The sequence below is a fragment of the Drosophila arizonae genome, chromosome X (assembly GCF_054131065.1).
Source record: "Drosophila arizonae isolate 15081-1271.41 chromosome X, UAZ_ARI_1.0, whole genome shotgun sequence".
Taxonomy (NCBI): Eukaryota; Metazoa; Arthropoda; class Insecta; order Diptera; family Drosophilidae; genus Drosophila; species Drosophila arizonae.
Genome location: NC_142927.1, coordinates 29,551,114 through 29,578,215, shown reverse-complemented (window position 1 = coordinate 29,578,215; position 27,102 = coordinate 29,551,114). Strand labels below are relative to the sequence as shown.

At 37.4% G+C, this 27,102-nt stretch overlaps 1 long non-coding RNA gene across 1 annotated transcript in view; it reads left to right on the top strand.

Annotated features, from left to right (window-relative positions):
• The first annotated feature begins 1,517 nt into the window (after nucleotides 1–1,517).
• LOC149268103 (uncharacterized) overlaps nucleotides 1,518–27,102 on the top strand; it is a 28,690-nt gene continuing 3,105 nt past the window's right edge. Inside the window, exon 1 of the long non-coding RNA XR_016270914.1 lies at nucleotides 1,518–27,102. This is a non-coding gene — a long non-coding RNA (uncharacterized LOC149268103).

Here is a 27,102-nt window from a genome sequence, read left to right as displayed (position 1 = left end):
ATCATACGGCCTACGTATTGGTGGAATACGCAAATAGGTGACATTCGTCGCAAATGCATCCAGGCGAGAGCTACCAACGGGCTCGCGGTAGGTCAATGTTTTTTGAGAAACAGTTAGCTTACCAGGCAGCTAGAAGACAGCTGAAGAAGGCCATTCGGGCAAGCAAAAGAGAATGTTTTTTACAGTTGTGCGACTCAGCCGAATATGACCCTTGGGGCAGGGCATATAAGATAGTAGTTAAAAGACTATACGCAGGTAGACAGGGGCAGCCTACGGATCGTCTGGAGCTTAAATCGATTGTGGAAACACTCTTTCCAGAAAGTTTAAGCTCAATTCACGCCCCTAAGTCCGAGTCTGCTGATCAGGGCTCAACGAGCACTGAAATTGTTTTAGTTACAGAGGAAGAAATATCAGTAGTTCTCCGAGGTCTTAGAACCAACACAGCTCCAGGGCCGGACGGGATCCCAAATCGTGCGCTAAAGCTAGCCCTCGCCTTGCACCCAAGTACGTTCGCCGAATTATTTAACGAATGCCTGATCCAAGAGACGTTCCCGGCAAAATGGAAAGCCCAGAATCTGGTATTGCTACCCAAGGCTGGCAAACTACCAGATGAGCCATCTTCGTACAGACCGATCTGTCTCTTAGACACCATGGGAAAGGTGTTTGAGAAACTGATCTGCTCTAGGCTGGAGACTGCGATTGCAAGCGCCGGAGGCCTGTCACCAATACCAATTTGGATTCCGGAAGGCCCGGTCAACAACGGATGCGCTAAACAAAGCTGTTGGTCTGGCCACTTCCGCCATCCATGGCACAAGATGGAAGCATGGGACGAAGCAATACTGCATTATTGCGACCCTGGATGTAAAGAATGCCTTCAACACAGCTAGTTGGGATATGATACTGAATGCGCTGTCAAAATATAATATCCCTAAATATGTTAAAGAAACAATAAAGAGTTACTTCAGAGGAAGAACACTGGTATACAATACGAGTGAGGGTCCCCAAACTCATACAGTGTCAGCTGGAGTACCCCAAGGCTCTGTGCTGGGGCCTCTCCTATGGAACATCATGTACGACGGCGTACTGCGCTTGGAACTACCAGCAGGCGCGCACACCATTGGCTTTGCTGATGATGTAGCTGTCGTAGCCATAGGAAAGGAGCTCAAAGATACAGCGGATATGTGCAGCGAAAGTATCAATCGCATACGAAGCTGGTTGACAGGAGCTGGGCTCGAGCTTGCGGCACACAAGACCGAAGTTGTACTAGTCAGCAGTCGCAAAAGAGTGGAAACTGCCAATATAAAGATCGGCAGCGTCACCATTGCGTCAAAGAGGGCGATAAAGTATCTTGGTGTCATGATAGACACAAGATTAACTTTCCGCGAGCACTTAGAATATGTGCATAAAAAGGCAGCTGATTCTTGTAGAGCTCTCTCGAGAATTATGCTTAACACGCGGGGACCTAAACAGCAACGACGTCTTCTTCTAATGAGCGTCATTAGGTCCGTCATCCTCTATGCTGCGCCAAAATGGGCAAGAGCGATGGCAACGCCGAGCTACAGTCGGGGCATTTGCGCGATCTACAGACTGAGCGCAATCAGAGTCAGCTGCGCTTTCACGACTATCACCGATGATGCGGCGCTTGTCATAGCCGGCATGGGGCCACTGGAGTACCTGGTCGCCGAAGCCGTGGAGCGGAATTCGCACGCGCCTATGCTACACAACGCTGTCAGGGCGAACAGCATCGCACGATGGCAAAGAAAGTGGAATAGCTCAGCTAAAGGGCGGTGGACGCACAAGCTCATCCCGGAGCTTGAACCATGGGTTAACCGCAAACATGGCGAGGTTAACTTCTACCTTACGCAGATCCTCTCGAGACATGGATGCTTTCAGAGCTATTTGAAACGCTTTGGCCACGAGGAATCTGGCGAGTGCCCCTGGTGCGAGCGAGGGCATGTGGAAGACGCCAACCTCATTCTTTTCGAATGTGGACGGTTCCTGGAGGAGAGGCGTCGTCTGGAAGAGGCAGTGGGCCGCTCCATCAGAGCGGACAACTTAGTCAACGCCATGCTGGAATCGGAGGAAGCTTGGGAACTAACAAGCACCTTCGCGGCCACAGTGATGATGGAGCTCCGCAGAGTCGAGCGAATAAGAAGACGAGCTGTCCCAGGCTAAGGTAGCGCATAGTGCTTGCGAAGCAATCCTTTACGGCCGTCCCGCAAGCATCGCGCACTATGCTAGCCCCCACGCAACTTGCAACTTGTATTATAAAGATTGTCAATAAATGAATGAATAAATGAAAAAAAAAAAAAAAAACCCACATCATACACACCCACCAAACGCACACACACAGAGATACGCACACACGCAGAAACGCGCATTGGCTGCAGTGCACTGCAGTGGTGGCTTACTATGGAAATTGAATTGTTTAATAACTTTTCTTGTGGATAGACTATCTTCATTATGATTATGAATATAACATAGATATACATGTACATGTTTGCCAAATCACAAGTCTCTAGTATTTGAAATACGCCTTTTACAAATGTGTGGGTGAGGGGGTGAATCAGGGATGCGGGGTAAATTAATAATAAAATAATAATAAAGAACATATAAATCTACATTACAAATTTGGTGACTCTAGCTTTAAAGATGTAGGAGATATAAATTTGTTGCTGGTTTTCACTAATGTTTTAATCGATAACAAAATAAACGGGGCAAGTTATCGATATTTAAAGCAAAACTCGGTATGCGCGTGGTATACACGGACCTATGCAAAAATAAAATTACGGACAGACGGACGAACGGACGGACGGAGCTAAATCGACTCAACTCGTCGCCCTGATCAATAATATATATACTGTGTGGTGTCTGCCACTCGTAGTCAAGCAACATGTACGGGCACTAATGCCCGGGTACTAATGGAGAATCAACATCTGAATTGTGTGGAGTTAATAATAAATAAAAATGTGAAGAAGCTGTGCCTGCTGAAACAAAAAACAAAAAACTGAAATATGTGTGGGAGATGGACCGAAGATAAGTAAGCCGTTCCGAGGTGAGATCTTTCGAATTACATTTGACTGTGGTGAATTATTTCTTGATTAAAGATTGCTTTGCATAAAAGCTAAGTAAAAAATGGATAAATAATGCTAAAGTAGTCAGGTTTAGAATGTGTGATTTTGTACTGATTAATAATTGCAAGAGGCATCAGACAAAGATAGATTCTAGGTTTCGAGGATATTTTTAAATAGCTGAAATTTCAGAAAACGAGAGATATATGTCGATAAACCTAAATAATAAGGGACAGTATAACAGAATGCTTGTTATGCGAAAGACCGATTCGACAAATATAAGTCAAAAATAGTAAGATTTAAGGTTGGCGATTATGCACTGCTCAAGAATGAGGAAAGACACCAAACTAAATTAGATTCCAAACTTAAAGGTCCATTCTTACTGACAAGTCCTCGATGGAGACCGTTATGTTTTGAAGTCTTTAGTCAACAAGCGAATTTATAAGTATTTGCACGAGTTGTTAAGACGTGTGCCGGCAGAGGGAATTCCCATTGAGTTGGAAATGTGCAGAGACAGCGTTGAAAGAGACGTCAGTAAAGGCGTTGAAAGAAACGTCAATGAAGACGTTGAAAGAGACGTCAGTGACATGTTAGCGGATCCTAGCATATGAGATATCAGACACTATACCGGGAAATCTTGCTGATATGTGATTGAACAACTAAAGCTACTAGGGACACGAGCTAATGTGTTATCCTATTGAGTCGCTGGTAGGCACGTATTGTCAAATTTTGTGTGAGTTCTTGTCGAAGTAAACCTCACATAACTAATGGAAATCCTTTTACTACCGGATACATCACGAAAATAATTGTTCTATCTTAGAAACACTGTCAATTTTAAGTTGAGTTTGTAGCACACGAGGACGTGTGAACGTCAGAATGGCCGTGTCGGAGATGATAGTATTATTCGAATAGAATATCTTATCGTGCTAGTGAAAATCGGACAGTTAATTAGCAAGAGGAAGAAGGGCAGCAGTGCAAGGACACGCTGCACTCCACAAAATTATCTAATCTGCAGAGATATCCGACATATATTGTTCAAACATGAACATACATAATAATAAAAATAGAGACAGTACTCGAATAACCTGCGCGTTATCCGACACAAAGTAATAAATATGTCATCCCTTAGTTGCAGCGACCAATGCAGCGTCTAATATATGTAAATGTAACGTGAGCCTGGGCCCAAAGATTCAAAAAAAGGGACACTTAAGTAAACATCTGGGCACTTGTTTGTGTGAGAAAATGCACCCTTCCAGTGACTGGAAGTAGTTTTAAGAGTCTCTGTTAGGTATATAAGAACTAGGATTTTAAGCAATAAACAGTTCAGTTAAGATCTTGAATTCGGCAAATGTGGAGTGTTTTTCATTTTAACGCTCTAACATTTTGGTCCTTCGGCGTTCTCTGTGTTTTCCCCCACCCGTGGTAAGAGACACAGAGAAAGGAACCAGCGTCTTAATGCTGATAGTTTTAAAACTCAGCTTAAGACAAAATATAGTATATTACTCTGTTTTCCCCCGCCAGTGGTAAGAGACAGAGTATATACATATATAAACTAAAAGTGGTGCTCAAATTTAAAAAAAGAAAATTTGTAGTGCTGGTGGGTCTGCATTCCCAAAAAGGGACTAGACCAAATAAAAAAAAAAAAAAATTTAAAAATCCGAAAAGTTCGGTTCTCTCGTGAAGTGCGGAGAGAGAAAAACAAAAAACAAAAACAAAAATTGAAGTGATTCTGTTCTCTCGCGTGAAGTGCGGAGACAGAAAAAATTAAAAAAAAAAAAATAATAAATAAAAATCCGAAAAATTCGGTTCAAAAAAAATCGAAGTAATTCTGTTTTCTCGCGCAAAGTGCGGAGAGGCAGAATACTACCAAAAGGTTTCTGTTCTCCATCCAAAAAGAGAGACAGAGTAAAACTACAGCGAAATTCGACGAAAGAAAGCGACTCATCAGAACCGTCAGTGGCCAACGGGAAGAGGAATATCACCAAGATCATCAGGCGCCCCCTTCAGAGAAGACTGGATCAACAGGAGGACAGCGCGGATAAGATAAAGATAAGTCGTAGTTTAATTTTTTTAATAAATATAAATAAAAATAAAAAGAATGCTGTCAGAAAAAGTGATAAAGCTCTTGAAAATGCAATCGGACTTAGTGTCCAGATTGAAAAAACTAGACTCATCTGAAGAAATTAGGCCACCGAGCGAAATTTTAGGAGAATTAGAAAAAATAAAAGAAGAATTAGAAAATAATCATACCTTATTGTTAAAAGTAGGGGTAATAGACCATGCATACTTTAACAATAAGGAATTTGATAAAGCGATGAAAAGCATACAAGATTTGAAATTAGAAATTATGAGGGCTGAGAAAGAAGAAGATAAAGATGTGAAGCATGTTAAAGCAGTCACAGTTCACAAAAGCGCTGAAGAAGAAGTAGAGTTTGAAAGCAAAGTCGAACAGTTAAAACTATATTTAGTAGAAGTATATGAGGACATTGCAAAAGGAAACGTAGGAATCTTCGAGATTCGAAAGAATAAAATTAAATATTTATGGAATAAAGTTTCAAAGCTAGTTCAGGAGCTAAGAAATACATATGTGTCAAACAAAATGTTTGACGAAGAGGTTAATGAGTTAGATTTTGATGTGCAAAATGCAATCAGTGCGTTAGAAGCCAAAAAAGGCACCCCAATTCAACCCATAATCCACGAAAAAATGGATAACCTTCCGGGTCTACCAAAAATTCAAGTCCCAATATTTTTTGGAGATGTCAAAGATTGGGATTTATTCGCTAAATTATTTTGCGACCTTATTGATAGAAGAGAAGATTTAACTCCTTCTATCAAATTCAGTTACTTAAAATCCTCATTACGAGGAGAAGCAAAGAGCATGGTTGCTCATTTATTAACGGGGTCCGCAGATAATTATTCTACCGCTTGGGAATTACTTACCAAGCGATATGAAAATAAAAGGAAAATTTTTTCGGAACAATTGAACCGAATAATGGACCTTCCAAATTTAAATATTGACTCATCCAAAAGTATCAATTATTTTATTGATACAATTAATGAGTCAATACATATAATTAAAAGTAAGGCTCAACTTTCAGAAGAAGTTGATAAAATCTTTGCACACATAATACTAAGAAAATTTAGTAAAGAGGCACTTCAATTATACGAAAGCCAAATAAAAAAGACAAAAGAAATACAATTACTGACTGACGTAATGGACTACTTAGATCAGCGACATTGTTCATTATCCACTTCAAATAAGGAGGAAAAGAAAATTCACTCTGGTTACAATTGTCCTATATGCAAAGTAGTAGGTCATAGTACCACGCAATGCACGAAATTTAAGGCAATGGTCCCAAGAGAAAGATTGGATGCTGCAAGAAAGATACAGTTATGTTTGAGGTGTTTAAGACACACGAATACTAATAGGTGTACAAGTAGCATGAATTGTTACTTTTGTAAGAAGCCTCATCATACAATGTTACATATAAATACAGAAAAAGTTAATACAGTAGTAACAAATGAAGAGGCCTTATTAGCCACAGCGATAATTAAAGTTAAAGCAATAAAGGGGAATTATATTAACTTAAGAGCCTTAATAGATAGTGGATCTCAAAAAACAATTATATCTGAGGAGGCCGCACAGTTGCTAAATTTACCCAGAATCAGAAATGAGACAGAAATAAGTGGTGTCTCATCAGAAAATACTTGTAGGTCGAAACACAAAGTTAAGCTAATAATAAAACCTAGAGAACCAAATAAAGAACAGTTTAGGGTTGAGGCCATCATATTATCAAAGTTAATGAAAGCTCTCCCAGTTAGTAAAGCAAATATAGACATGGCTCAATGGCACAATTTCACTTTAGCTGATCCACAATTTTATAAACCAGGTCGTGTAGACATAATAATAGGTGCAGACTTATATCCACACGTACTAAAAGATGGGATAGTAAAGATAGATGGATTACTTGGGCAAAAGACTGAATTTGGTTGGATTGTATCAGGTTGTACAAAATCAAAAGGTAAAACAACGATAGTAGCGACAAGTATTGCAATAGAAGACCTAGATCGGTTCTGGGAATTAGAAAACGAAGAAGAAGAAGATGTCAAAGAGATAGAATTTTGTGAGAAAAATTTTCAGAATACAACAAAAATTGATTCAAGGGGTAGATATGTTGTAACAATTCCGTTCAAAGAAGAAAATGAATTAGGAGAATCAAAGCCACAAGCTATAGCTCGATTTCTTAGCTTAGAGAAAAAGCTGCAAAAAAATGAAAAATTAAGAACAGACTACACAAATTTCATGAACGAATACTTGCAGTTAGGACATATGATATCTACAAATAAAGAAGGAAAATATTATTTACCACATCAGGCAGTGTTAAGAGATAGTAGTCTGACAACGAAGCTAAGGGTAGTTTTTGACGCATCTGCAAAAACAACAAATAAGAAAAGTCTAAATGACATTATGTGGACGGGACCAAGAGTTCAAAAAGATATATTTGACATTATATTAAAATGGCGAGTCTGGGAATATGTAGTATCAGCAGATATAGAAAAAATGTATAGGCAAATAAAAATAGCAAAACATGACCAAGAATTTCAATATATTGTCTGGAGAGATTCTCCAAGTAAAAAACTAAAGAACTTTAAGCTTACCACAGTCACTTATGGTACTGCATCAGCTCCTTACTTAGCCACTAGAGTTCTTTTAGACATAGCCAATAATTGCAATAACGCAACAATTAAAGAAATAATTAAAACAGATTTTTATATGGACGATCTTATGACAGGCGCTGAGTCCATACAAAACTGTAAAGAAATTGTTGAATGTGTTTCCAGTGAACTAGCAAAAGTAGGATTTAATCTGAGAAAGTGGATTTCAAATAAATCAGAAATAATTGAAGAAATAGACAGAAATGAAGAAAATAAGGTGTTAAGCATTGAAGAGAATGAGTCAATAAAAACATTAGGTCTACAGTGGGAACCCCTCAAAGATGAATTCAAATTTAGTTTCACTGACAACAATATTAAAACAATAAATAAAAGAACAGTCTTATCAACACTTGCTAAAATATATGATCCCTTAGGGTGGTTAGCTCCAGTGACCATAATAGGGAAACTGTTTATGCAAAAGCTATGGCTAACTGATAAAAAATGGGATGAAGAACTATCCAAAGAAGAAATCAAAGAATGGAAAGAGTATCAAGATAATTTGAAACATCTACAAAACCTAAGAATACCTAGGTGGGTCAAAATACAAAAAGATATTGAAGTACAGTTTCATGGGTTTGCTGATGCTTCTGAAAAAGCCTATGCAGCAGTAGTATATGCCAAAGTAGGTAATTCGGTAATGATATTAGCTAGTAAATGTAAAGTTAATCCCAAGAAAAATCGTAAAACTATTCCCAAATTGGAACTATGCGCTGCCCATCTTTTGACAAAACTCATTTCTAAAATAACAGAATCGATTAAAATTAATGTTGAAATCTTTGCGTGGAGTGATTCCACTATCACATTAGCTTGGATCCAAAACGGATTGAATAAAAATAAATTCATTAGAAAAAGAACGGATGAGATTAGGAAAATGTCAGAAATTAAATGGAATCATGTAAAATCAGAAGACAATCCAGCAGATATAGCATCCAGAGGAATCAATACTTATAAATTAGTAGAATGCGAAATTTGGTGGAATGGGCCAAAGTGGTTAGCCAAATCAAAGAACCATTGGCCAAAAGAAGAAGAAAATGTAGATGAAGAAAAAATAAGTGTGAACACTATGATAGAAAACTCAGAAAAGAATATAATAGGTGAATTAATCAAACGATATTCTTGTATGCAAAAATTACAAAAAGTAGTAGCATTTATTATTAGATTTATTAAAATCATAACCAAAAAACGATACAAAAGCCACAAAAATATATAACAGTAGAAGAATTAAATAACGCTAGAATATTAATTATTAAACAACAACAAGCATGTCAGTTTAGAACAGAAATAGGAAAGCTGTTGGGGAAAAAATATTTACAAAATAAGAGTAAAATAATTAGTTTGAATCCATTTTTAGATGAAAAGGGAATACTTCGAGTAGGAGGAAGATTAGAGAAAGCTAGTATTGGATTTGACGTAAAGCATCCAATTATTCTTGACAAATGCCATTTAGTTAACTTAATAATTAAAGATGCGCACACTATCACTCTGCACGGAGGTATTAATGTAATGAGAAACTATATTCAAAGAAAATATTGGATAATTGGACTCAGAAACTGTCTAAAGAAATACTTACGTAATTGTATTACATGCACTAGATATAATCATACACCCACACAACAAATAATGGCAAATCTCCCTATGAATAGAATTACAATGTCATACCCATTCTTGAATACGGGAATAGACTATGCAGGGCCTTATTATATGAAATGTTCTAAGTATCGTGGGCAAAAAATGTATAAAGGGTACATTGCATTATTTGTGTGCATGGCAACAAAAGCTATACACTTAGAAGCAGTTAGTGACTTAACGTCAGATGCATTTTTAGCTGCAATGAGAAGATTTATTGCAAGGAGAGGAAAATGCTTAAACATATATTCTGATAACGGTACAAATTTTGTAGGAGCAGCTAAAAAACTAGAAAAAGAATTTAAGAAAACAATTCAAGAAAATACAAAAATTTCTTCAACGTTAGAAAAAGAACAAATAAAGTGGCATTTTATCCCGGCGGCAAGCCCTCACTTTGGAGGAATCTGGGAAGCGGGAGTAAAATCAGTAAAATATCATTTAAAAAGAGTAATAGGAGATAGCAATTTAACCTTTGAAGAAATGACGACACTATTATGTCAAATTGAAGCAGTCTTAAAGACCTCTATACACTACAGGGGATGATATCGATAATATCGAAGTACTAACTCCAGGACATTTTTTAATAGGTAGACCCACAGTAAGTGAAGTGGAGTCAACAGGAGAAGAAAAAATAGGAAACCTAGATAGATGGAAACTGATCCAAAAAATGAGGAGAGATTTTTGGAATAAGTGGAAAAATGACTATTTATATACCCTTCAGCAAAGAAATAAATGGAAAAAAGAGATGCCAAATTTAGAAGAAGGGCAAATAGTATTAATAAAGGATGAAAATTGTCACCCTGCTAGATGGCCACTAGGGATAATAAAAGAAGTTCACAAAGGCCAAGACAATAAAGTTAGAGTCGTAAAAGTTAAATCTCAAGAAGGGTTAGTTATACGACCAATCAATAAAGTATGTCAGCTAGGTGAATTAAAAAATGAAGACTCAGACCTAAGAAGCACAAGACAATCTAGCAGAGGGAAAGGAGGATCAAGACTAAAAGTACTAATGGCAATGCTAGTCTTAGCAGAAGTAACGAAAAGCGATAAGATAAGAATTTCAAAATTAGGTAACAACTCAGCAATCTATTTAGATCCAATGGGTGAAGTAGAAATAGTAACCTCATCATGGGATCTAATTATTTACTATAACCTAGATTCATATTTTGACATGTTAAAGAAAGGGAGTGAATTAGAAGGGAAAATGAGAGCAGTGTGTACGAAACTACAGAGTTTCGAGGACCAATGTAATATAATACTAAATAATACAAAAAGACGAATAGCAGAATTAGAAGATAATAACAAACTATTTATACTACAAAATAAACCAAGAACCAAACGTGCACCTTTCGAATTCATGGGCTCATTATATCACTTGCTATTTGGGATAATGGATGCAGACGATCGAGAACAAATGGAAGAAAACATGGTCAGTTTATTAGACAACCAACATAACATAAAAAAATTGAGTGAGAAACAGACATCAATAATAGATTCCACAGCAAATATACTCAAAAGAACCACTGAGGAAATCAATATTCATTTCAATGACATGAATATACGTATAGACAATATGACAGAATTGCTAAAAGAATCGTATTATGTGTATAAGGAAGCAATTAATTTCTTTATGATAACAAATCAATTAAATGCCTTAATTGAAGAATGTGACAAGATTCAAACAGGGGTAATAAATATGCTAATTGATATAAATCATAGCAGATTAAGCCCGGTTATATTGAAGCCTTACCAATTTGGGGAAGAAATAGCCAAGATAAAAGAAAGTTTGTCCGAGAATTTAGTCTTACCAGGGAAAAGGACAGGTACAGAACTAAAAGAAATATATCAATTACTTACAACGAAAGGAACCTTTATAGACAACAAAATAATAGTTAACGCCAAGATTCCGCTATTCAGCAGATACCCATCTCATTTATATAAGGTTATCCCAATACCAGTCTACAATGACGACCAAATGATAATGGTACACCAAAGAACAGAATATTTAGTGTATAACTTCGAAATTGATTCTTACCACTTAATGGCCGAAGCCACATTAAATAAATGCAAAAAATGGCAACCAAACAAGCTCATATGTGAAGGTAACTGGCCCTGGGATAATGCCAACGATAACAGCTGCGAAATATCACCATTCAAGCCAAACCGACCGGCGAACTGTATCTATCAAACATTAGTTCATTCAAAAACATACTGGGTTGAATTGGAAGGTAAAAGTAGGTGGTTATTTAAAGTACCGATTAATGAAAAGCTAAGCGTACGATGCAAGGGAGCACAGCAAGAACTAATAGAATTACCAGAACAGGGTGTGTTGAAAATGAAATCAGATTGCACAGCTCGATCAGGAGATAAGACCATAATAGCTCATAATAATGATATTCACACTGAAAGATACGAGAAAATCGCACCCTCATACGTAGGAAAGATTGTTGACGTTCCAAAAATAGTTTGGAACCCATTAGCACTATCAAGAATAAATCATACGAAAGAAATTGAGCATTTACAAATAGCAATACAGCAAATGAAGGAGAGCCATATAGAATTAAAAGGGCTCCATTTTCATCACATATCAGGTCATGCTTCTATGTTAATAAGTATTTTGATTCCATTAATATTAATCATATATACAATAAGAAAATGTAATGTAAAGAGGCGATTAAAAGCTATAACATTTCCTGGTCCCATATAATTTGAAATATAAAAAATATACAGAAAAATACTCGATAACCTGCGCGTTATCCGACAAAAAATTTATTCGATAACCTGCGCGTTATCAAACTAATATTAAAATGAAAACAAAAAAGCAAATATATTTTTGGCCCCTCTGGCAGAATGTTTGAAAACATGCGAATACTGGATGACCTGCGAGTCATCGAACAAAAAATAAAAATTTTTACAACCACAACATTTTTGGGCCCCTGGCAGAATGTTCAAACATGAACATACATAATAATAAAAATAGAGACAGTACTCGAATAACCTGCGCGTTATCCGACACAAAGTAATAAATATGTCATCCCTTAGTTGCAGCGACCAATGCAGCGTCTAATATATGTAAATGTAACGTGAGCCTGGGCCCAAAGATTCAAAAAAAGGGACACTTAAGTAAACATCTGGGCACTTGTTTGTGTGAGAAAATGCACCCTTTCAGTGACTGGAAGTAGTTTTAAGAGTCTCTGTTAGGTATATAAGAACTAGGATTTTAAGCAATAAAGAGTTCAGTTAAGATCTTGAATTCGGCAAATGTGGAGTGTTTTTCATTTTAACGCTCTAACAAGCCACGGCGATAATTAAAGTTAAAGCGATCAAGGGGAACTATATTAATTTAAGAGCCAATTATATCTGAGGAGGCCGCACAGTTGCTAAATTTACCCAGAGCCAAAACTGAGACAGAAATAAGTGGTGTCTCATCAGAAAATACTTGTAGATTGTAACGAGTTAAATTATAAAGCGCAGATGGTGGAATAGGAGGGATGGTGCAGTGCACGCGCTGGATCAGCCATTGGGTCATCGGGAGATGGGAAGAGGGTATGAAGAGGGGAACTGCAACTCCTAGCGCTGGCAAGATATATTTATAAATAAAAATTCGCGTGCAAACAATTATCATCGGCCACTTGCTTAGAAAAAGAAGAGAGAGAGAGAGATAGAACAGATTTAGACACACACAAACATACCTGTCCAAGCTGGGTCTCGCTGCGCAAACAAATATCTGCCTGCTCAGCGAAAGTCGGCCTTCGCCTATTAAGTCGACCGACCATGCCCACCCTACTTTGATCACTGGCCACCTGCCCTTATTAGTAACGATCCCATCACCAGCTTGGAGAGCTAAGAAAAACCTACAAGACGCGCTGCATGTCCCCAAAATAATGAAACTTAATTAAACTTCATTAGATTTAATATAAACAAAATAATTATACATATGTAAATTGTTGTTTTGGGCAGAAGGCATAAGCTTTTGGAGAGCATTTTCTCTCAGCCTGGTAATAGGAAGATTAGTGATTATCCGCGATGAAAGCGCTTCCATTTCGGTGTGGCTGCAAGATGTGCTAAAAAATTTATATGTAACTAACAAAAAAAAAAAAAAAAAAAAAAAAAAAAAAAAAAAAAAAAAAAATGCATAAAAAAAAGATAACAAAAAAAGATATTACAATAACTAATAAGAAATTTTCATTGGGAGGAGGTGGAGGTTATGGATACTTAATGGCCATTGCTTAATGACTATTATTATCTTATATTATTTTACTATATAATTATTATTTAGTTCACGATGAATTCAATCGAAAACAGTGCAAAAAGATAAACTCAGTGCCGATAGTAGTGCAGAGGCGTGGCAGGTGCGAAGATATACGAGGCTGTATTCTGCAGCTAGCCATGCAATGCAATGCGTATATGTAGTTGCGCTCAGCTGCAGCTATTCAAATAGCGCGATGCGAATGTTTAGTGTGCGCGGCTGCAGACTTAATTGCACGCTGGCAAACAAAAAAAAAATAAATAAATTTTTGACTGGGTGCCAAACCTGCAAAGAGGTTTGTGCGAAATGATTTTACACATATATACTGACTTAATGAAATGCCACTACTTTCTTCTTACCGATTTAATTAGTTTGGCACTTGCACAAAAAAAAATATACTTTCAATTTAAAACTTTTCTTTTCTTCAATTCTCGAATTAACTTTTCACCACTTCACAGCGAAATTTTTATACAAATTTTTTAGTCGGTGGTTGAGATGCGAAAGAAAGAGGAAATATGGCCGATCCCATGAAGCGGCAAATCATCGCTTGGGAACAGTTTTTTTATGGCCTAGGTGAGAGTGACAATTTCTCTTGTTATTAATGCAGATTCGGGATTGCCACATCCGTGATCGCGTTCAACTATGCTAAGCCACTCCTTGCTCAGCGGATTTCCTACTTTTAGGCTGTTTCTTTTTTCCCTCCGTTCCGTTGCGTTCCGACACAAAGTAATAAATATGTCATCCCTTAGTTGCAGCGACCAATGCAGCGTCTAATATATGTAAATGTAACGTGAGCCTGGGCCCAACGATTCAAAAAAAGGGACACATCTGTGCACTTGTTTGTATGCGAAAATGCACCCTTCCAGTGACTGGAAGTAGTTTTAAGAGGCTCTGTTTGGTATATAAGGGCTAAGACTTTAAGCAATAAACAGTTCAGTTCAGTTTCGATCTTGAATTCGTCAAATGTGGAGTTGTTTTATTTAACACTTTAACATTTTGGTCCTTCGGCGTTCTCTGTGAGAAAGGAACCAGCGTCTTCATGCTGATAGTTAAAAAAAAAAAAACTCAGTTTAGGAAAAAATATAGTATATTACTCTGTTTTCTCCTACCAGAGGTAAGGGACACAGTATATATATACAGAAAAAAAAAAAAAAATTTGTAGCACTGGTGGGTCTGCATTCCCAAAAAGTGGATCACACGAAAAAAAAAACCCCGAAGTGTTTCTGTTCTCTCGCGCGAAGTGCGGAGAGACGAAAAAAAAAGTAAGAAAGCTCTAGTCGAGACTGCTCGGCTAGGAGATACTCTACTATTCTACTCATTCTGCACTTCTTTTATGCACATATGCACACACACACACTTAAGTAAACATCTTCCAGTGACTGGAAGTAGTAGTAGTCTCTGTTAGGTATATAAGAACTAGGATTTTAAGCAATAAAGAGTTCAGTTTCCATCTTGGATTCGGCAAATGTGGAGTTGTTTTATTTTAACGCTCTAACATTTTGGTCCTTCAGCTTCAGTTCTCTGTGTTTTCCCCCACCCGTGGTAAGAAACACAGAGAAAGGAACCAGCGTCTTAATGCTGATAGTTTTAAAACTCAGCTTAAGACAAAATATAGTATATTACTCTGTTTTCCCCCGCCAGTGGTAAGAGACAGAGTATATACATATATAAACTGAAAAGTGGTGCTCAAATTAAAAAAAAAGAAAATTTGTAGTGCTGGTGGGTCTGCATTCCCAAAAAGGGACTAGACAAAATAAAAAATTAAAAATCCGAAAAGTTCGGTTCTCTCGCGTGAAGTGCGAAGAGACGAAAAAAAAAAAACAAGTAAGAAGGCTCTAGTCGAGACTGCTCGACTTGGAGATACCCTGAACCCTCCAAGCTAATATTCTAATCATTCTGGACTTCTTTTATGCATACACATGCACTTATAAGCACGCTCTCTGCTGACTGTGCAGTTAGCAGCGGCTGCGCTTGGGCTGCGCTGCAATGTGAGGAATATTATGAGAATTTATTTCTTGAATAATTTCTTTTGTAGACGTACAATCTTAATGAAACTTTTAGAGCGTAATCATATGGGGAATATGTGTGTACATTCCAAGGCACAAGTCTCTAGTACTTGAAATGCGTTTTTTACAAATAGGTGGCGAAGGAGGCGTAGTATATAATCTCTGTAGATTGCAAAATCTTTGTATCCATTAACTTTATATACAACGCAAATTTGAAGTCTCCAGGTCTAAAAGTGTTCAAATTAAGCTGAAAAAACAATGTCGATTTTTCGATTATTCTCGATAAAAAAGTTATTGGACGAGTTATCGAAAAAATAAGATAAACTTGTACTGCCTATGGTATACACGAGTATGCATGCCAAATTTCAGCTCTCTAGCTCTTATATCTTTTGAGATCCTTTTGCTCATACGGACGGACGGACGGACGGACAGGGCTATATCGACTCAGCTCGTCGTCCTGATCAAGAATATATATACTTTATGGGGTCTGCGATGATTCCTTCTGCCTGTTACATACTTTTCAACAAAACCATTATACCCTGATTTCCCATTGAAAATGGGTTCAGGGTATAAAAATAATAAATATAAATTCGAAAAGTTCGGTTCAAAAAAAAAAAAAAACAAAAAACAAAAAATCGAAGTAATTCTGTTCTCTCGCGCAAAGTGCGGAGAGGCAGAATACTACCAAAGGGTTTCTGTTCTCTATCTCAAAAGAGAGACAGAGTAAAACTACATCAATAAACAGCAAAATACGACGAAAGAGAGCGACTCATCAGAACCGTCTGTGGCCAACGGGAAGACGAGTCTCACCAAGATCATCAGGCGCCCCCTTCAGAGAAGACTGGATCAATAGGAGGACAGCGCGGATAAGATAAAGATAAGTCGTAGTTTAATTTTTTTTAAATAAATAAAAAACAAAATAAAAAAAATGCTGTCAGAAATAGTTATAAAGCTTTTGAAAATGCAATCGGATTGAAAAAATTAGACTCATCTGAAGAAATTAGGCCACCGAGCGAAATTTTAGGAGAGTTAGAAAAAATAAAAGAAGAGTTAGAAAATAATCATACCTTATTGTTAAAAGTAGGGGTCTAGTACCCCTGCATGCATACTTTAACAATAAGGAATTTGATGAAGCAATGAAAAGCATAAAAGATTTGAAATTAGAAATGATGAGGGCTGAGAGAGAAGAAGATAAAGAAGATGTGAAGCAGGTTAGAGCAGTCACAGTTCACAAAAGCTCTGAAGAAGTAGAGTTTGAAAGCAAAGAAGAACAGTTAAAACTATATTTAGTAGAAGTATATGAGGACATTGCAAAAGGAAACGTAGGAATCTTCGAGATTCGAAAGAATAAAATTAAATATTTATGGAATAAAGTTTCAAAGCTAGTTCAGGAGCTAAGAAATACATATGTGTCAAACAAAATGTTTGACGAAGAGGTTAATGAGTTAGATTTTGATGTGCAAAATGCAATCAGTGCGTTAGAAGCCAAAAATAGCACCCCAATTCAACCCATAATCCACGAAAAAATGGATAGCCTTCCGGGTCTACCAAAAATTCAAGTCCCAATATTTTTTGGTGATGTCAAAGATTGGGATTTATTCGCTGAATTATTTGGCGACCTAATTGATAGAAGAGAAGATTTGACTCCTTCTATCAAATTCAGTTACTTAAAATCTTCATTACGAGGAGAAGCAATGAGCATGGTTAACGGGGTCCGCAGATAATTATTCTACCGCTTGGGAATTACTTATCAAGCGATATAAAAATAAAAGGAAAATTTTTTCGGAACAATTGAACCGAATAATGGACCTTCCAAATTTAAATATTGACTCATCCAAAAGTATTAATTATTTTATTGATACAATTAATGAGTCAATACATATAATTAAAAGTAAGGCTCAACTTTCAGAAGAAGTTGATAAAATCTTTGCGCATGTAATACTAAGGAAATTTAGTAAAGAGGCACTTCAATTATACGAAAGCCAAATAAAAAAGACAAAAGAAATACAATTACTGACTGACGTAATGGACTACTTAGATCAGCGACATTGTCCATTATCCGCTTCAAATAAGGAGGAAAAGAAAGTACTTCACTCTGGTCACAATTGTCCTATATGCAAAGTAGTAGGTCATAGTACCACGCAATGCACGAAATTTAAGGCAATGGTCCCAAGAGAAAGATTGGATGCTGCAAGAAAGATACAGTTATGTTTGAGGTGTTTAAGACACACGAATACTAATAGGTGTATGACATAACATGAATTGTTACTTTTGTAAGAAGCCTCATCATACAATGTTACATAAAAATACAGAAAAAGTTAATACCGTAGTAACAAATGATGAGGCCTTATTAGCCACAGCCATAATTAAAGTTAAAACAATAAAGGGGAATTATATTAAATTACGAGCCTTAATAGATAGTGGATCTCAAAAAACAATTATATCTGAGGAGGCCGCACAGTTGCTAAATTTACCCAGAACCAGAAATGAGACAGAAATAAGTGGTGTCTCATCAGAAAATACTTGTAGATCGAAACACAAAGTTAAGCTAATAATAAAACCTAGAGAGCCAAATAAAGAACAGTTTAGGGTTGAGGCCATCATATTATCAAAGTTAATGAAAGCTCTCCCAGCTAGTAAAGCAAATATAGACATGGCTCAATGGCACAATTTCACTTTAGCTGATCCACAATTTTATAAACCAGGTCGTGTAGACATAATAATAGGTGCAGACTTATATCCACACGTACTAAAAGATGGGATAGTAAAAATAGATGGATTACTTGGGCAAAATACAGAATTTGGTTGGATTGTATCAGGTTGTACAAAATCGAAAGGTAAACCAAGGATAGTAGCGACAAGTATTGCAATAAAAGACCTAGATCGGTTCTGGGAGTTGGAAAACGAAGAAGAAGAAGATGTCAAAGAGATAGAATTTTGTGAGAAAAATTTTCTGAATACAACAAGAGTTGATTCAAGGGGTCGATATGTTGTAACAATTCCGTTCAAAGAAGAAAATGAATAAGGAGAATCAAAGCCACAAGTTATAGCTTGGTTTCTTAGCTTAGAAAATAAGCTGCAAAAAAATTAAAAATTAAGAACAGACTACACAAATTTCATGAACGAATACTTGCAGTTAGGACATATGATATCTACAAAGAAAGAAGGAAAATATTATTTACCACATCAGGCAGTGTTAAGAGATAGTAGTCTAACAACGAAACTAAGGGTAGTTTTCGACTCATCTGCGGAAACAACAAATAAGAAAAGTCTGAATGACATTATGTGGACTGAACCAAGAGTTCAAAAATATATTTTTGACATTATATTAAAATGGCGAGTCTGAGAATATGGAGAATCAGCAGATATAAAAAAATGTATAGGCAACTAAAAATAGCAAAACACATTCAGGAATTTCCGTATATTGTCTGGAGAGATTCTCCAAGTAAAAAATTAAAGAACTTCAAGCTTACAACAATCACTTATGGTACTGCATCAGCTCCTTATTTAGCGACTAGAGTTCTTTTAGACATAGCCGATAATTGCGATAACGCAACAATTAAAGAAATAAAATCTGAATCCATACATTATCGGAAGAAATGGAAGACATCCACTACTCGTTGACAGAAATTTTATGTTTCTTATAAGGCTCTGTAATGACTATATATTTTATAGCCTATAATTTTCAATGGCCTGAAATAAAACGTGTTACAAAATCGAGTATGAGTATGAGTATTAAAGTCTAAGGAAACAGATAGAAGTTAACAATGCTGCATATCATCTTTGGTCATCATATTCGTTATGTAATAAAGGAAATTAATAGATATTATATTATGGAATAATAGGAAATGCATAATACGGGTTAATGCAATTCAGTTTTATAAATAAAACAAAAATGAAAATAAAATGTTAGCCATGCAATAGATTACATGATTACCGGCCACTGGCGGCCGGTTGGGCTCTCTTGATCACTCTTTGTTCGCGCACAGCTCCAGCGACGTTGCCGGCTAATGCCCGAGGATCTGTCGACAAACTTTGCCGACGGCCAAGCTGGAATGATAAATACCACAACAGACCACATAGACCCTCTTGTCGTAGTAAATACACTGTGCTTTATCAGTTTTGTGTATTTTCTTTTTATTGAAACTATTTTTCCGAAAGCGGATGCCGTCGACCCACACAATTCACGCCAAGACACCTTCCGCTGCAGATCGCGTGGCGTTCCTCGTACGCCTGCTGCTCTGCTCCACCATCCTTCCTCCCGCTCGCTGCTCGTATCTGATCGTGACTTGTGGGTGTTCTCCTCCTCTGCCTCTTAGTCGGACATGCTGTCATTCCCGTCGGCAACGCTGTGTTCTACTTCAATCTCTCCGTCGGGCACGGAGTCGGACTTCACAGGCTGAAGACTCTCAAGCCAACGGTCGAGGTCGCCCGTTGGTTCATCTAGTTCTTCCCAGTGCCCCGGCGGACTCCAGCCTCCCTTGCTCGATGAGCTCGCCGGTGACAAGGAGTCGCAGCCCGATGCTGCTGCTTCCTCGCTATGGTGCCGCTGCAGACATCTCTCCGTTCTCAACGGCAGTGGTACCACGGGCATTCGCAGCCTTTTTATGCGCACTCGAAGCTTTTTTAGGCGCACTGGAGCCTGGGTTGCTTGCGTGCTCACCTGGTCCAATGCTCGTTCTCCTCCAGTGGAATCGCTGGCCAGCAAACGAGGATCGGCCGAATGCACTCGTTCGTTGCCCAATTCCGAGCGGTCGTCGAGGTCGCTCATGCGCGCGTTGTCCATTTATCTTCTTCTTCTTATCGTTACTTCTTCTGTTTTTTCTTTTATCGCTCTTTTTTTCTCCTCTTATAAATATATTCTGTGCAAGCGTATTAATATAAAATGTTTTTGTTTTTTTTTAGCGAAATCTACAAAATTACTTTCTTGTAGGTATTGTAGCAAGCCAATAGGAATTAGAGAAGATAGCACTATAGTTAAGTATCGATACCTGACTACAATGTAATCGATACTCAACGAGAATGCCATGAGGAGAAGATGAAGTGGATTCAGGCAATTCAATCCATCGATCCACAAATACAGCGGCGATGACCACACTGATCTACCACTTATTTCTGAAACAAAAACAATTAATGTTTTAACAAAACACAAAAACGTTAGACATGTTAATTTAGGGTGACCATCCAATTGTAAATGATATGCCAATTTTAGTACATTTTTGTCATAGTCAATAAGCACCGATAATATCAAACGTTTAGCCAGTTAAGATCTATTACGCGCCTATCGATGTGTGAGCACGCCCTCACTCACTCACTTCACCAACCCTCTTCCAACAACCAATCAACAAGCGCAAATGTTGCTGCAACATATAATTTAAAGAAAGTTGCCGATGTAAAAATAATGAGTTAAATTGTAATAGGGAAAGCGACTGCCGTGCGCAATGATGGCAGGCAAGTGGCTCCAGCGGAAACAAACAAATAAAAGGCAAATCAAAAGGCAACGTGAAGAATGAAGAAGAAATTGAAATAAATCACATACACTTGCTCGCAGAACTCTGCGTACATTTGCAAACAAACCCTTATTTTTAAATTTACATGTACATATATTGTATTTAATAAAGAAGACTTAAGGCCAGGCGTGTATACAGGGCGGGTTTCGGGGGTTTGCTGCGTACAGCGCTGGAATTCACGATCACCGTTAGTTTTTGCATGTTTCTTTAAATCCTCTTCGCTGATTTGCGTAATTTGCTATCACTTTGAAAAGAAATTTGGCACGCGTTTCATCATGGAGCAAAAAGGGAAAGAAATATCGGTAGAAGCTCGTAAGCTTATATTAAAATATAGGTTAAAAGGCAAATCCTACCGAGAAATTGGACAGACGGACAGACGGACAGAGCTAAATCGACTCAGCTCGCCGCCCTGATCAAGAATATGTATACTTTATGGGGTCTGCCACACCTCCTTCTGCCTGTTACATACATTTAACAAAACCATTATACCCTGATTTCCCATTGAAAATGGGTTCAGGGTATAAAAACGCCTTATAGCTAACTCCCGAGACTCGCCCAGTTCTGACACATCTTCAGAATATGGTAGTTTCGCTATAAATTTTCCGTCAACTGCCCTTTGTATGTTCTCTTGAAAATGTGTTTCACAGTGTGACTATGCTGGCGTCCGATTGGGCTGTGTTGATTCCAGATTTTCCAATTTCCAAAATCGTTCCAATAACTTAGTTGTGTCATCAGTTATAGTTGCTACAGAGCATGCGGCGACTATCGGAGTTGATCTGTTAACTCTTCCAGCTATTATCCAGACTAGTTTAGAGTTTTGCATCATAGGTAATTTTGGGCTCCTTTTGATTTGCTCCGGTAGTATGAGCTCGAAATAATGTTCGGCTCCGAGTAGTAAGTCAATCTTTCCAGGTTTCGCAAAGGTTGGGTCTGCCAGTGGTATGTTGCTTGGTACCCAAGATATGTTGTCTATTTTGTGGTTTGGTTGATCCGCCACAAAATGTGGTAACACGAACGCCTCTACTCGTGTCGTGTAACTTCCATTTTGAGATTTTATGAGGACATTGACCCTGGATTTCATTGAACTTGGGTTTCCTCCAATGCCTTCGATTCGCATGGTTGAGTTTTTGACTGCAAGTGATAATGTCTTTACAGGTCTTTCAGAGATCATGTTTATCTGAGAGCCTGAATCCAGGAGTGCTCTGAAACTTCCACATTGGCCGTTATTTCCATGCACTTCGACTCGAGCAGTGGCGAGTAGCACATAATTATTTATTGTACTATGTGCTGCGGCAGTTATTTTGACGTCATCTACAGGTGTAGCAACATATTATGTTTTTTGTTGCACTTCATGCAGTTGCGTAGGAAGCATGATTTTGCCATATGATTGGGCCACAGACAGTTTAGGCACAGTTTTTGGTTTAGTGCCCATTTTAAACGTGCGTCTCCAGATTTCGACGCGAACTTGTCACATCGATAAATTCTATGTTCTGCTGAATCACAGAATTGACAGCCTTTACTCTTTTCTGTTGAGGCAGACGCGCATATCCTTTGCTTTTCTTTAGGAACGTATTGTTTCCCTCCTATCGCTTCCAGTGCCAAGAATCTTTTTTCTAAGAAGGCTAAGAATTCATTGATGGGTTGTAGTTTTCTTGTGTCCTATCCAATTTTCTTGCCAGTAGCACTAGCAAAAGTGGATCCCAATTGTTGACTTCTATGCCGCCGTTGCTCAACGTAGCTAACATTTCTTGAATAATGTCGTCGAAACTCTTTATTGATGATGCATCGTTTGTCACTGGCGGTTGATCCAACAGTTTGTGTAGAGTCGTTGTTGTCAGGACTCGCTTGTTGTCAGAACGCTCCTTCAGCATCGTCCAGGCAGTTTCATAGTTGGACTCTGTTAGATCCAAGTGTCTAACCAGTCTTTCAGCATCTCCAGAGAGGTTTGATTTTATGTACCACATTTTTTGTACTGTTGGCAATTTTGACTCATGAATCATTTTAGTGAATAAATCATGAAATTGTTGCCATTTTAAATAGCATCCGTCGAATTGTGGTATGGATACCTTTGGTAGCCTAGTTTAGAATTCTGCATCAAAGGTAATTTTAGGCTGTTTTGATTGGGTCTGTCAGTGGTATGTTGCTGGTACCCAAGATATGTTGTTTATTTTGTGGTTTGGGTATTATGTTTTTTGTTGCACTTCATTGGGCCGCAGCCAGTTTAAGTACAGTTTTTGGTTTAATGCCTATTTTAAACGTGCGTCTTCAGATTTTGACACAAGCTTTTTACAATTTAATTTTTTATATGCAATTTATGATATTTCGGTTTTTGTTAAAATTTACCCTCCACCCCTATATTCACCCCCTCACCATCACATTTGTAAAAGGCGTATTTCAAATACTAGAGACTTGTGCTTTGGAAAATACATGCATATCCATGTTGTGATCATAATCTAAAAGTTTCATGAAGTTCGTATGTCCACTAAAAAAGTTATTAAACAATTAAATTCTCATAGTAAGCACTCACTGCCGCCCATGCGTGTTTATGCTTGTGTGTGTATGTGTGTATGTGTGTGTGTTTGTGTGTATGTATGCCTGTGTGTGCGTGTATGTGTGTGTGTGTGTGTGTGTATGTGTGTGTGTGCGTGTTTCTTGTGTAAGCTGAAAGACGCGAAAATTTTTTGAAATACATAGCTATTACGTCAAGGGTTCAGGGGATCTCGTAGTCGAGCAGTCTCGACTAGAGCTTTCTTACTTGTTTTTCTTTATGGGCGTACTGTTTTCATCCTATCGCTTCCAGTTCCATGAATCTTTGATCCAAAAAGGCTAGGAATTCCTTGATGGGCTGTAGCGCTCGTGTGTCTTTAATGGATTGCTCAATTTTCTTGCCGGTAGCACTAGCAAATGTGGACCCCAATTGTTGACTTCTATGCCGCCATTTCTCAACCTAGCTAACGTTTCTTGAATAATGTCGTAGAAAGTCTTTATAGAGTCTTTATGCATCATTTGTCACTGGCGGTTGATCCAAAAGTTTGTGTAGAGTCGTTGTAGTCAGGACTCGCTTGTTTTATAGTTGGACTCTGTTAAATCCAAATGTCTGACCAGTCTTTCAGCATCTTCAAGGGAGGTTGGATTTTAAGTACCACATTTTTTGTACTGTTGGCAATGTTGACTCATGAATAATTTTAGTGAAGAAATTATGAAATTGTTGCCATTTTAAATAGCATCCATCGAATTGTGGTATGGATACCTTTGGTAGCTGTACTTGAGTTTGGGCAGCTACAGCATTAGGTGATGGCTTCACATCAATTAGTGTGGCTTGATTTGAAAAATGGCTGACACTGCATTCAAATAATTTTCCAAGTTGTATTCAAGAGCTATTGGATCTTCGAATTTCCTTCCTTCCTGCGGCCTTAGTATGGAAGTATATTGCGATTGACTTCCGTTCCTGAGGATCATTTTTATAGTTACGAATTAGAGCTTGGATCTCCTCACCAAGCGAGGTCTTAATCAAACCCTCTATTATGAATTTTGTGGTAATTAATTAATTTTATTTTTAATAAATCCGTTTCTTTTTTAAATCATGTCTCTGATGTTTCTAAATTTTATCAATCAGAACGATGCTGTGGTGCTGATGCCTGTACTGACTTGCCGCCAAGATGATAGTCCTGATAAATCTGCTTGACTGAGTTATTCGTCTATTTAGTGTTTAGTTTGATCACTTGTTGATCACTTGGACAATATTCGATTCGCCAAATAATTCCACTGTGTTTTTTGTTTCTTGTTTTGAAGATGTTAGTTGTCAAGTTGACCACGTCTATCGGTTGATTTAGAAATAGGGTTCGCCAAATGAACCCTATGATTTCTAAAGATTCGTCTTCCCTCACGTCGGGGTCACCAAAATGTTGAGTATATTTTAGACCTTGATACAAAACCAATACTATGTGATTGTATTTTATGTTTAAATGTAAAGGAGATGAATGTAAAATAGTGAAAGTCAAGACTCGTTGCTCTATTTTCAAGTGCTATTTTTTCACTAGTTTATTGTATGAAAGTAACGGTCTTATATAGCATTTCTTAGGTGGTAGGTATACAAGATTACATTAACATTATGATTATGTCTTTCTATTTATTCAATAAACTTAAATAACTAGCCTAGCCCAGTACCTAGCGATAATGATGGGTTACTTGCTAATTGTCTGATACTGCAGATAACCATAGTACCTTATATCTTAATTTATTTAGGGTGAAGCAGTTTGTTGGTCTTGGGTAAACACAAACTCAGACAACTCATATATAGCTAATATAAGCCGCCATTTTCCGACACCTGCAACACCTCCAAAAAATGTGCAAACCATAATTAATATATGTCTTTTGCTTCAAATGAAGTGACCTGACAATATCGGACAGTCTTTTAGGCGAAACTAAAGGTAGAAGTTTAATGACCTGTACATTATTATCTCCTAAGTCTGTACTTTCATCACTTTCATTAATGTCTAAAAGATTTAATTGTGGATTAATTTCGGACAATCCCAATACCCTAAAACTCTTGACTACGATTTGATTTTCCAAAGGTTTCCTCATTTTCGCCTTGAGCTACATTTTCAAGAGCACTTTGCAGTTCGCTATCATCTAAAGAATTGTACTTTCTACGATTGATATCAATAGTTTCAAGGTTTCGATTACAAAACGTTTCGCAGTCTCTAATAACTAGCTCTGTTTTCTCATTTCTAAAAGGAAAGTATAGCATTACGACATCTATAAAATAGAGCCAACTATCATTATTTAGATTAAATCTTCTATATCTAATTATACTGGGGCTGTGTCTTTTCATAACAAAGCCTCTAAAAAGCTGCAAAATCGTAATCATACATTTTCTAGAGCGTCATGTCGTTGAACATATATTTTATCAGATACAATATTCTATGGGACTTATTAAAATAGTTAAAAACATAGCTGTACCAGGCGTATGGGTCTAAAATAAATTGAATGACACTGTTTGCCCGCTGTAATAGAAGCAAGTGACTTTTATATGCGATTAGCTTAATATCGGCAAATGATCGCTTTATAAGTATCTTTGGTTCTTTTTTTTTTTTTTTTAAAGTCGACCTAAGTGCAATTATATAGCATTCATAGGAGTGGTTAAGCTGATCATGAGACAGAAAACTATTGGAGCCCCTAAGAAAGTCGAGAGTTTCACGATCAAATGGACACTCTAATGTGGATTGGATTTGTTCAAAATTTCTGAGATGTACATTCACATTTTGAGCATCTTCCCCTTAAAGAAAAACACTTTCGATTTGGAGCATTGCAAATGTTTTTTTCCAAAAAATGTTTTTTTTTTTTTTTTTTTTTTTTTTTAATTGCTTTTATTTTGCTTGTTTCCGCTGGAGCCACTTGAATCATTGCGCACGGCAGTCGCTTTCCCTATTACAATTTAACTCATTATTTTTACATCGGCAACTTTCTTTAAATTATATGTTGCAGCAACATTTGCGCTTGTTGATTGGTTGTTGGGAGAGGGTTGGTGAAGTGAGTGAGTGAGGGCGTGCTCACACATCGATAGGCGCTTAATAGATCTTAACTGGCTAAACGTTTGATATTATCGGTGCTTATTGACTATGACAAAAATGTACTAAAATTGGCATATCATTTACAATTGGATGGTCACCCTAAATTAACATGTCTAACGTTTTTGTGTTTTGTTAAAACATTAATTGTTTTTGTTTCAGAAATAAGTGGTAGATCAGTGTGGTCATCGCCGCTGTATTTGTGGATCGATGGATTGAATTGCCTGAATCCACTTCATCTTCTCCTCATGGCATTCTCGTTGAGTATCGATTACATTGTAGTCAGGTATCGATACTTAACTATAGTGCTATCTTCTCTAATTCCTATTGGCTTGCTACAATACCTACAAGAAA